At 42.1% G+C, this 11475-nt stretch overlaps 1 long non-coding RNA gene across 1 annotated transcript in view; it reads left to right on the forward strand.

Moving 5' to 3' along the window:
- Positions 1 to 11198, forward strand: part of LOC103889937 (uncharacterized) — a 69278-nt gene extending 58080 nt beyond the window's left edge. Inside the window, exons 3-5 of the long non-coding RNA XR_654300.4 lie at positions 8187 to 8400; positions 8575 to 8651; positions 10492 to 11198. This is a non-coding gene — a long non-coding RNA (uncharacterized LOC103889937). The remainder of the gene's footprint in view (positions 1 to 8186; positions 8401 to 8574; positions 8652 to 10491) is intronic.
- Positions 11199 to 11475: the final 277 nt, after the last annotated feature.

The following is an 11475-nucleotide window of genomic DNA, read 5'->3' on the forward strand; positions in this document are numbered from 1 at the left end:
CACAACTGTCTGGGAATTCATCTGTGTCCTCGTGTGTGCAATGATGCCAACCTGCCCCAAAGTGGGTGGGCACAGGGAGGGAGAGGTCAGACTGGCTCGTGTTCCCCTGCTTTGCTGTGTAGAACTCCCACACCCATCAAATGACATGCTGGCGGAAATCAGCAGCAGGAAGCTAGGCTGTCAATTTCAGTGACGCAGTTAGCCTGACCTTGGCAAAATCCAGGTTACTGGGGTCTTCCTCTGCCTTTGTCACCCTCACAGAAAACTCAAGCAAATTTTGAAGCTCAGGAAAGGAAGTTCTCAAATTTCCCGGAAACTTCTTTCAGTACTTAAAACTTATGAGCAAACAACTCAAATGTTCATTAACAGGTAAATGGATAAAGAAATTCTTGTCCAAATGATGGATTATGATGCAGTAATAGGAAGGAAGGAGCCACTGATAGATGGAACAACATGGATGAATCTTAGCAGCACTGTGCTAAGTGAAAGAAGCCACACTCAAAAGGCTGTGCAACGTCTGGTTCCATTTACATGGCATTCTGAAAAAGGTAAAGTGATTGAGAAAAATCACTCCCACTACAGGTAGCTTTTAACCTCAGAAGTGTCTTGGGGGCCTCCATGGGAGATGATGGTAAAATAGCATTGGGTGGGATCTAAGCCTTTACTTCACTTGGAGCAGCTTCACTTTTATCTGTTTTATGAGTGAAGGTTTGGTTCCTTTGAAAAACTCGTTCTATACTTGAAAAAAGTGTGAATATGTTAAATCAGATGAAACAATATTTGGCATCACAGTGAGGAGATGTTGTCTTCTTTGCTCCTTGCAGGGCCTAACTAACTTGGGAACTCCTGAGGTGAGAGGATCGGATTAATTTTGCGATTTCATTCCCTGGAAAAATGAACATATGCACAGGAACTTACGATTTTGCATGCAGTTTCAGAGACAGTTGTGGACTCCCTAAAGTCTATCCTCAGAGTTCCCAAAAGCCCATGGATTTCCAGTTCAGTACCTTGGCCTTGGAGAGTAGGGACCGTATCCTCTCTTTCTTAAATACAGTCTCTTATCATTGAGTCCAAGTGTATGAGTTATCTACAGTTATCTACTACTGTGTAACAAGCCACCCAAACACTTCATAACTTAAAACAATGCTTTATCATTTCTCACAATTCTATGTGTAGATTGGACTCAGTTGAGTGATGTTTCTATTCCATGTGGTGTTGGCCAGGATTACTCATATAATTACATTCAATGGGGAGCTCGCCTAGGTGCTCTGCTGGGGCTGAAATATCTGAGATTATCTCACCCACATGTCTGAAAACCTGGTGTTGACTGTCACCTGAAGTAGCTTAGTTCTCCATGTAGAGAGAGGACTATCTCTCTCCGTGTGGGTTCTCATGAATCAATAGTTTAGCCCAAGTGGTTGACTTCTAAGTGATGAGCCAGAAGCTTCCAGGTCTCCTAAGGGCAGACCCAGAACCGGCTGTGTCACCTTCACCACATTTTGCTGGTTAAACCAAGTTGCAGGGCCAGCACAGATTCAAAGAGAGAAGAGGTAAACTCTGTGTCTGGACTGGAGGAGTGCTATGGTGCACACTGGGATGGCAGGATTGCTGGTGGCTATCTTGGAAGACATTCTACCACCAGGTTCTTGCAAAATGCAAGATGACTCATCAGTATTAAGGGTAATCCTGTTGTACCACCAAGAGCAACGAGCTCCTGGGGCATCCCCTGTGCATTTACACCCTTCTTTTCAAGAATCTATTTTCTAACATATTTCTTCTTGTATGTTACCATGAAGACAATCAGAAGGTAGGTGTACCCCTGTTCCTCACAATTCATATTGTTCTGCCAATTTCCCAAGGACACATCCACATCACCTGCAAACTCTATCACATATTTGGGACCTTATTATTTAGTTCATTCTGTGTTTTTCTCTTGCCAGAAATATATGTCTGTTTTCTCTAGACAAACTGGAAGCTCTCCAAGAAAAGGAGCCATAGCTCCTATTTCAGGAAGCTGGTATGATTTTAAATGGGAACAGCCATTTGTGTAACCTTGCTATAAAGGCAGCAATTATGTGAAAGCACCAGACCTTCATGGGTGCCCCATTTCTCTCTCAGATGAGAAGGTGGACAAGCTTTGGCTCCTGTGCACACCCGAGGTGGGAGGAGCTATCTTGCAGTTGGCGAAGCTGTTCCCTGTGACTTCATAAGAAAGCATTTCCCATAGGCTGGGATAGGGTTTAGTGGAAGTAGGGTCCCACTGCAAACATTCCTGGGAAGCACTGACTCCACACTCACTCTACACTGTCAAGTCTATAGTAGCTACCCAAATGCTCTACTCAAGCTGGAGAGCCACTTCTGCTTCTTCCTGATGTTTTTGCTGCTTGCCTAGGACACTTCCTCCTCTCTCATTTTGTTGTCCCAGCTTGGCTTATTCTTCAAAGTCCACCTCACGTAGCTCACAGTGGTCTATCATCTAATATCCACAGGTTCTCAGGAACATGGTGTCACAGAACCAGACAGCTGGAAAACATTTCTGAGCTTCTAGTCCAGTAGTTTCAAACCCCCCAAAGACTGGGGTCTAAGGAGGGGCCTCAGAGGCATGGTGATGATGGGTGGCCCTCTAAGCCAAGCTGTGTACTTTCTACTTCCATTTCCACTTCAAGGCTCTCCTGTGATCTGTTTAATCACGACCTTCCACGTAAAATGTTATGTGGTAATTATAAAAAAAGATTTCATGCTTAAAAATTTAAAACCATAGATTTGACCCAACTCTTTGTTTTTATAAATAACAATAACTGGTCTAAAGACTTGGAATGAGTGCCTGGTATTTAGATGAGTAGTAGCGGTAGGTTCAGAACTCAGGTCTCCCTATCTTGGCTGACTACTGTTAATTATTCTGAGATCATTTGGATGAGGGTAGAACCCATCCGGGCCAAAGAATGAGAGTAAATGTCTCCATACGGCTTTGCTTTGTTTTAAGAAATATTTTATTTGACTGGGATCCCGCCTCAGCTTTGCTGGAATTGCCTGTGCTGCAGAACGATTATTGCAGGATTATTTTGTGCTGCGGGACTGTCTCTAGAGCCTGCTGGGAGCTTGTTTTGCTAGCTCAGCTGTTTCTCGGCTTGCCCTGCCTGGATGATGTCAGATGTGATGTTGTTTCTCTCAAGAGTCCCCCCTCCTGCTGCTCACTGCCTCCAAGTCTCTTTTGGTCCAGCTAGCGATGTCTTCATCTTCCCCCCTTTTCTCCTGTTCTCTCTACTTTTGATATCCTTGAGGCTGATAGTGTTTGTCAGGTCTGTCTTTAGCTCTGGGGAAAGAACTGGTGGAGCCATCTGTGGGTTTTGGAGAGCATCCCTGCTTGTAATTATTTTTCCTGGAGCCACCCTTGATGAGGCGAAGGCCCGTTGTTGCATTATTAACAGTTGTCACCTGGGCTTTCTCATCATAGAGTGTGTCTTGGTGGTGGGCGGGGAGGAGCAGCAATAGCATGATGGGTCTCAGAAAAACAGTAGTTGTTGATTTCTTCATAGACAATTGGATGAAGAAGTTGGCTTCCAGGATGATGCTCAGTTTGGTTCTTTACAACATTTGGCCACAGAGTTTCCCTTGATGGGGGTAAGATTTTTGTAACTTCTCCCCATTTCAAATGTCAGGGAGCTGTCAGAAACTGGGCAAAAATAGAGAATGGGCACTTCCTCCACATGGACAGGAAGTCCTTGCCCCAGAATAATGAGCAAAGGTGAAATCATCATAATCCCTCTAAAGCTGCAGTAATTTGGGTTAATTACCTTGACAGACAGTGAGAACTACCAAAAGGGTTAAATTAAATTAAATCGCATTCAACAACTGAAAGAGAGTTTGATATTACAAGAGCACTAGACAAGGAGCTGAAAACCCAGGTTTTAGATCAAATTTTGTCATTCATTTATTGGATAATTTTAGGTGGGATTCTTCCTCTCTATGTGTCTATGTTTCCTGACTTACAAAATGTGGCGTTCTGAATAAATTATCTATAAAGAGCCCTTTCCTTCTCAGAGTCTATCATTTGCATATTTGTCCAGCACCAACCCTGAGCAGGGCAGTGTTTTGGGTCCTGCAAAGGCACATACTGTCTCATACTGTAGTGCACACTGTCAGTGTTTTTGCAAAGGCCTGCTGTTGCATTCAGTTCAAACATAAATGGTTATGTATTAGGCTACAAATCATTGCCAAAAGGAATTGGCTTTATATGAATAGAACGTTAGTAATTAGAACATTAATTGTTTAAAATGTAAATGCTTGCTTATAAAGTGCTTAAAAGGGCCACTTCTGCTAAATAGGTTGAGCAATCCTCTTGCAATTACCTTTGTCCTTTCCAGTTGTTTAGCTAGTGCTTTTTCATAGAATGTTCCTATAACTATTTATGACTTATGCTCTGTCTCCTCCAAAAAAGGATTTGAGGCAGCTTAAAGCAGAAAACACATACAAACCATGGCAATTAAAATTTTAAAAAGGAAAAATAAAAGGCAATAGAAAGTGATTATAAAAGAGGAGATGGGCTTTTTAAATACCTGGGATGAGTTAGTTTCTGTACTTGATCCCCAGGTTGACTGCACTTCCTTTGCTCTCAAAACACAAAGGTAGCCAGGAGGATACAGAGTACAGGCATTCCATAAATACAACCAAATACTTACTATGTGCATAGTCCTATGAAAAACCGGGATTCCTTCCCTTATGGAGAAGTGGAAAGATAGCAGACAAATATTTGGGATGCTATGCAATTAATAATATTTTCAGTGGTCTCCTGATTATTTTGATTAAGTACTTCTACCAGAAAGTTTGGGAGTGTATACTTCTAATGTGTATATTTATTTGTATATAAATGATATATTTGAACTAGTATACTAAGATGTTATGTACATCATGAAACACACACACACAAAATGAATATGTTTGGGAAAAAAATAAACACAAATAGTTCTAACATTTTCTTCCCACATTCCAATGGTGTGGATCTATTTAGATGGAATGTTTATAAGCAGAACATTTGTTGTTTAAATGTTAAATAATTGAATGAATAAGTGCTAATAAAGTACTTAAAGAGGATGTCTTTTAAGTGGGCAAGCCAATTCATCTGCAATTGCATTTTTCCATATACGTTTTTTAGCAAATATTTTCAAAAAATAAACAATTTTAGATTTATAGCAAAGTTGCAAACATAGTACAAAGAACTCATATATAACCTTCCCAGCTTCCCCTAATGCCAACCTCTAGCAAATGTGTTTTTAAATAGACTGTTTTCAACTTAAGCCCACCCTGGGATGTCTGCACCCTAACCCTTTTTGGGGACAATTAAGGAACATTAACTTTTTTTCCTTATAATCTATCTTTTATATAAACATTTAACTAAAGTGTAATATGCATAGATACAAATGCAAAACTCTCGAGTCCCCCAAGGCCAAGGGTAGATTCTTGGGAAGCATGCTCACAGAAATACCTACTAAAGCCTTCAGTGGACTCTTTGCTCCTTGTGAACCACTGGCGGTGAGAACATACCCCGGAAGGTGAAGCTCTAGCTCTCTTGTTCAAGGTGTAATTCCAGGATCTAAAAAAATGTCCTGGAGTGTAGAATAGACACTTAATAAATACTTATTAACTGACTGAATGAGAAAAAAATTTTCTAAGTGTCATAGAAAGTGGAGAGAGACTATAAATAATTATTTTCCTGTTACATGTTCAAATGAAAAGCAGGGCTTTTTTAGCCACAGAAAAGAGTGGAAACCAATGGAAATTTTGCCATCTTTAAAGAATTACAAATTAGCTGGCACCGTACTTCCAACTTATTCCAGTGATGGTTTAGGGTTCTTTATAAATGGGTGCCCTGAGCAGGTGCCTGCCTGGCCCATAACTTACCCTGGGTTAGGTCCCGTGTGACTAGTGTGTGTTTTTTTCCTTTTTTTCTGTCAAAGCTTAGCTCACATGGGAAGGACTCTTCTTGTCCACATGTTACTGGTGCCTGGGGTTCTGGCAATCTCCCAGGATAGAAATCAAGAGATATCACCAAACATAGCAGCAAAGGTCAGTTTAAGTTTATCCCAGCTTGTGCACAAGGGAGCTAGCATTGAGAGAGAAAAAAGGAGTGGACTGCTCCCCGAGGGTACTCTGTGGGGGGGTTCATTTTATAGGGTCTTTTAATAGGAAAAAAAATTACATCAGGGCATGTGTAGAAGAAAGTTTTCTAACGCTTGCACAGTGGCTCAACATGCTGCTTCATACATTGCGTGTAGCATTAGCGTTGTAAATCTCTAGCCCTGGGTGTGAATTTTAGCATTAAAATGAGGAAGAGGTAACTTTAGGTTAGAGTTGAAGTCTAACTGGTATGTGGCGTTCCAGGGAAATCTCTAGCTGCCTGAAATAAGAGCTTGCATTTAACAGCTTCTTGGGTCTCTCATTACTGATTAGCTGAGAGTTAGATAAAAGCTAGCGCTTGAGTGAGGGACTTTGATCCTTTTCCTCCAGATTATTTTAAAATAGGGAATTAACAAGCCTGCCTGTCTCACACATTGTTCTCTTTCTCTAAACTTTCAGAATTTTCCATCTGTACCAACTATCCCATAATTGCATTGTCTTCTATCACCCCTACAGAATCTTGCTTGTGTAGTGGGTAAGGCTGTGTTAACTTGGTTTCCCGTCTGCAATGCTTGTATCACCAACTAGATACATAGGCCTTGAATATAGGCCAGTGTCTTCCCATCTTGATGTCTTGCAGATATTATCACATGGCGATGTCAAGTTAAGATGCTAGAGTTTCCAACTGTCATGTATCCTGGAAAGGCACTGCAGTGAAGCATCATTAGCTGGTCAGTCAATAACTTTCAGCAGACATGAATTGAATGCCTACTGCCTGCAAGACACTGTTCACTGCCCTTATGTGTGTGTTAGAGGGGGTGGTCAGGGAGGGCCTTTCTGATAAGTGGACCTGTGAGCCGAGACCTGAATGAAATAAGAGAATGGGGTATGAGGATAGCTGCAGAAGAGCAGTCAAGGTAGCAAGAACAGCCAGTGCAAATGCCCTGGGGTTAGAAAGCCAGTGCTGAGCTATTGACACCTTCCCTTGATGGACCTAAGAGAGCCCTTCTTCTCTTTGCACTTAGGAGTCCTCACCAACCCATTAAGTGAGTCCATCAGACAAGATTTCCAAGCTAACATTTTTGTGACTTTATGGAAAAACTATTTTTTTAATGGAGAAAACACATTTTTACTACTGCAGCTGAGACACGTATTCACCTCTCACATATTTCACTTCATTTTTCCTCCACTCCCTTCACTCACACATACTTCACTTGTCTTTATTTTAGAATCATGCTAAGTGACATTTTGTGAATGTGTTTAACACAACCATAGAGTCAGGGTCATGCATTAACAACTGCTCAAGTGGCCTAGGTTGAATAATGCCAGTGGCACTTGCCCCTCTCCCCTCTGCCCTCAACACATGCACTCCTGGGAGTCCTGAGATCGCTACACTAGAAGATTCTAATGTGGTCATTTCCCTGGGTGACCTATCTTCATCTTTTTCAAGATTGCCTGGGTATGTGCTAGACAGAGACACCAGGTGAAGTGACCTTTCCTCTGAATCCTGGGATCCACCAGGTATTACTAGAAGTTTTTCACCCTGGATTTTAGATCTCTCTGTCTTCAGGCATGATTTTCTCTAATCTGGAATACTCTATTCATTTGAATTACAAAGGGACATGTCGTTTTGGTTTGTTTACTCTTAGGTCATGAAATGATAATTTAGCAGTGAATGGGCAAAGAAAAAGACCTTCTTTTCATGGCCAGGAACTTTTTGGGATCCTCCGTTTTTAACAGCAGTAACTTGCTCTACACTGACTCTGAGCTGGCCCACATCCCTGAAGGTGTGGTCTTAATGGGATTAGGGAAATCATGGCTGGCAGGGCTTCCTTGGGATGACTTCTCAGCACAAATGTTCTGCCTCCCTGGATCCAGCCCAGAGACTTGACTTGGGATAGGAAAAGAGTGAAAGGCGAACCAAAGACCATAAGCCACTTCTCTATGTTTCCTGTAAATGCTAGGGTGTCTATTATTCTGCATAGTGGGGCACATTAAGCAAATTCTCCTTTTTCAGGATGGCTGAAGCTGAATTTCTGTTTATTTTTGCTTATGCATCTCTGTTAAACCAGGATCATATCCTCAACCCCCAAAGAGGAGCAGGCCACCTTTGCCATCACGCTCAGCCTGGTCACCAGCCTGAGGCTTACCCAGTCACCCAGATCTTCCCCTCACCTTGCTCCTGGAGTGTAGAGATTCCACATTCTCTTTCATCTGGCTCCTGACATCACTTCTCCATATTGACTGTGGGGCTCTTTTTCGGCTTGGATTTTTCTCTTTGTTAAGGTGAGTAGTTCTTAACCTTTCAGGAGTCATGGATTCCTGGACCATCTCTCACCAAAACTGGCCATGTAAAATTTTACAATTTCATGGCGTATGAGGATTCCTCAAATCTTTTCTATGGGCTATGGATTCCAGGTTAAGCAGTCCTAAAACTGGTCTCGCTTTCTGTATTTACAGACCCCGTGGGACCACAGAAAGAAGAAAATAGTCATGCAGGGGAGCTTACTTCCTAACTTCCTCAGCTGATATTGTTGGTATGTGTTTCTTGTTCCTGCTGTAGTACATTACTGACAAACATGGTGGTTTAAAACAATACAAGTTTATTGTCTTATAGTTTGGGGGTTAGAAGTCCTAAAATCAAGGGATCAGCAGGGCTGTGTTCCTCCTGGAGTCTCTAAGGGAGAACCAGTTTCCCTGCCTTTGCTGGCTACTGGAGGCTGCCAGCAATCCTTGGCTTGTGGCCCCTTCGTCCACCCTCACAGACAGCAGTGCAGCATCTTCAAACCTCTGTCCCTGAGCTCTGCTTCCTTTGTTACATCTCCTTCTCAGACTCTGACTTTCCTGCCTCCTTCTTTCCCTTAAAATGGCTCTTTTGATTAAATGGGCTCATCAGGATGATTTCCCATCTCAAGATCCTTAACTGAATCACATCTTCAAAGTTCCTTTTGCCATAAAAGGTCACAGATACACAGGTTTCAGGAATTAGAACATGGACTTCTTTGGGAGGCTGCTATTCTGTCTGCTGCACTATCCTTAAGCCTCACCTCCTAGGAACTCTCTAGTTAGACCACTCAAAATCCACATCAAAGGAGGCTGAATCTCTTCCCTACTCAGGCTCCATTTTGTCCCTAAGGAATTGCTTCTTGCCCTGGTGAATGAGAACCCCCTACTTCCTGCCCTTGGACATTCTCCTTCCCATGGGGGTGAAGGCCTTTGCCTGCCTTATGGGATAACTATAGAAAGACAAATGTTGAGGCCAACATCTGATTAGCACAAACACACTCCTGGCAAATGGTGCATCTTTGCTATCATCAGCTAAGACCTCAGCAACAGGGGAACGAGAAAGGACTGGTTATTCTGTATTTACTGTGTGTCAGCTCTCTCATTGGCAGAGACCATTTCTGGGGTGCCATCCAGGAAGAGGGGTTGGAGGACAATGCTAATATGACCATACAATTCTTCTTCACATCACTGCAACTTTCTTTTCCCTGCATGACTTTAACTCTTCTTTCTACCTGATTCAGTGATCACAGAACCAGAGCTGCAACTGGATGCAAGAGCAGGGATAATCCCTAAGCAGGAAACTGTAACTATACTTTTGAACTTCTATGTCAGAATTCCCAAGCGCCTGATGAGGTAGACTGTGCCTTCAGCCCATCTGGCAAAATTGGTCTTGATGATGAATGCAGTTATATTATTACCTAGTGGTCAAGATAGCCCACTAGTTCTGTATGTGTGTAAACTCACCCTATTAAACAGAAGTGAACTGAGAGAGAAGCACCTGCTAGACCAGTATTGCTATCAGCAGTGTGTATCAGAACAGTGCTAAAACTAACAGCTCTTCCAAAGGTAGAAACGTTTGGATAAAAACCAATGATAGGCTGGGTGCAGTGGCTCATGCCTGTAATCCCAGCACTTTGAGAGGCTGAAGTGGCAGGATCTCTTGAACCCAGGAGTTTGAGACTAGCCCGGGCAAGTCTCAGAGAGACCCCATCCTATTTTTTTTAAACAAAACAAAACCAAACAAAACGAAAAACAATGATAAATGGATAGAAGGAACAATCGTAGCTGAGGGTAAATGAATGAATAGATGGGTTATGCAACAAGGGAATTCCAATATTACAATGGTGCCTTGATAAAGATGATATTGTCTTTTAGCTTCATGCAAATGCCTGAAAGGATGAAGCCATGTGTTGCAAAGGCCACTCCTGCTTTTGGGAACCTGACAAGGTTGAATGGAAACCTGCAAACCTGGGTGGTGGCATTGCTGTGGGAGACATTTTGGTCGTATAATATGATCATGACCTGGACCAAATTGATAATGACTGAGTGAGATTTTAGTAATATGCCTGTATCTTTTGACTTACTTTTCAGGTTACATCTGCAACCATCCTGCAATACGGTGTAGCACTGGCATCATGTGTGAGATTCGTCCCCTTATGTGAATAAGTCTAATGACAGTACTGCTGTTGATGATCAAATATATATCAGGAAGCTAAGTGAAAGCCTCCTCAGGATATAATACTGATGGAAAATGACTGGCCTGAGGAAACACTAGATTTCGTTAATCGTCATCTAATTGCTATGCTAAAGAGTTCTGGCCGGGTATGGTGGCTCACACCTGTAATCTCAGCATTTTGGGAGGCTGATGTGGGAAGATCCCTTGAACCCAGGAGTTTGAGAGACCAGACTGGGCAATATAGTGAGATCCTGTCTCTACAAAAACTAAAAAACTGAAAAATAAAATTAGTCAGGTATGGTGGTGTGTACCTGTAGTTCCAGCTACTTAGGAGGCTGAGGAGAGAGGATCACTTGAGCTTGAGCTCGAGAGATCAAGGCTACAGTGAGCTGTGATCACACCACTGCACTCCAGCCTGGGCAACAGAGATCCTGTCTCTAAAACCAAAACAAAACAATAGTTCTTCACAAGTGTATCACAAGATATAGATGGTAGTAGAACAAGTTATCACATCAGGACAAAAATATGAAAATGTATGTAATGACTTTCTAGATAGATAAGTTGTTTCTTTTTTAAAATTTAATTTTAATTGAAAATAAAAATTTTATATATTTGTTGTGAACAACATGATGTTTTGAAATATGTATACATTGTGGAATGGCTCAATTGCATTAATTAACATGTGTTATCTCACATAGTATGACGTTTTTGTCTACTTTCGGCCAGGCGAGGTGGCTCATGCCTATAATCCCAGCAATTTGGGAGGCTGAGGTGGGTGGATCACCTGAGGTCAGGAGTTCAAGACCAGCCTGACCAACATGGTAAAACCCCATCTCTACTAAATACAAAAAATTAGCCGGGCGTGGTGGTGCATGCCTGTAATCCTAGCTACTTGGGAG

Source organism: Pongo abelii, chromosome 11, assembly GCF_028885655.2.
Source record: "Pongo abelii isolate AG06213 chromosome 11, NHGRI_mPonAbe1-v2.0_pri, whole genome shotgun sequence".
NCBI classification, from domain to species: Eukaryota; Metazoa; Chordata; class Mammalia; order Primates; family Hominidae; genus Pongo; species Pongo abelii.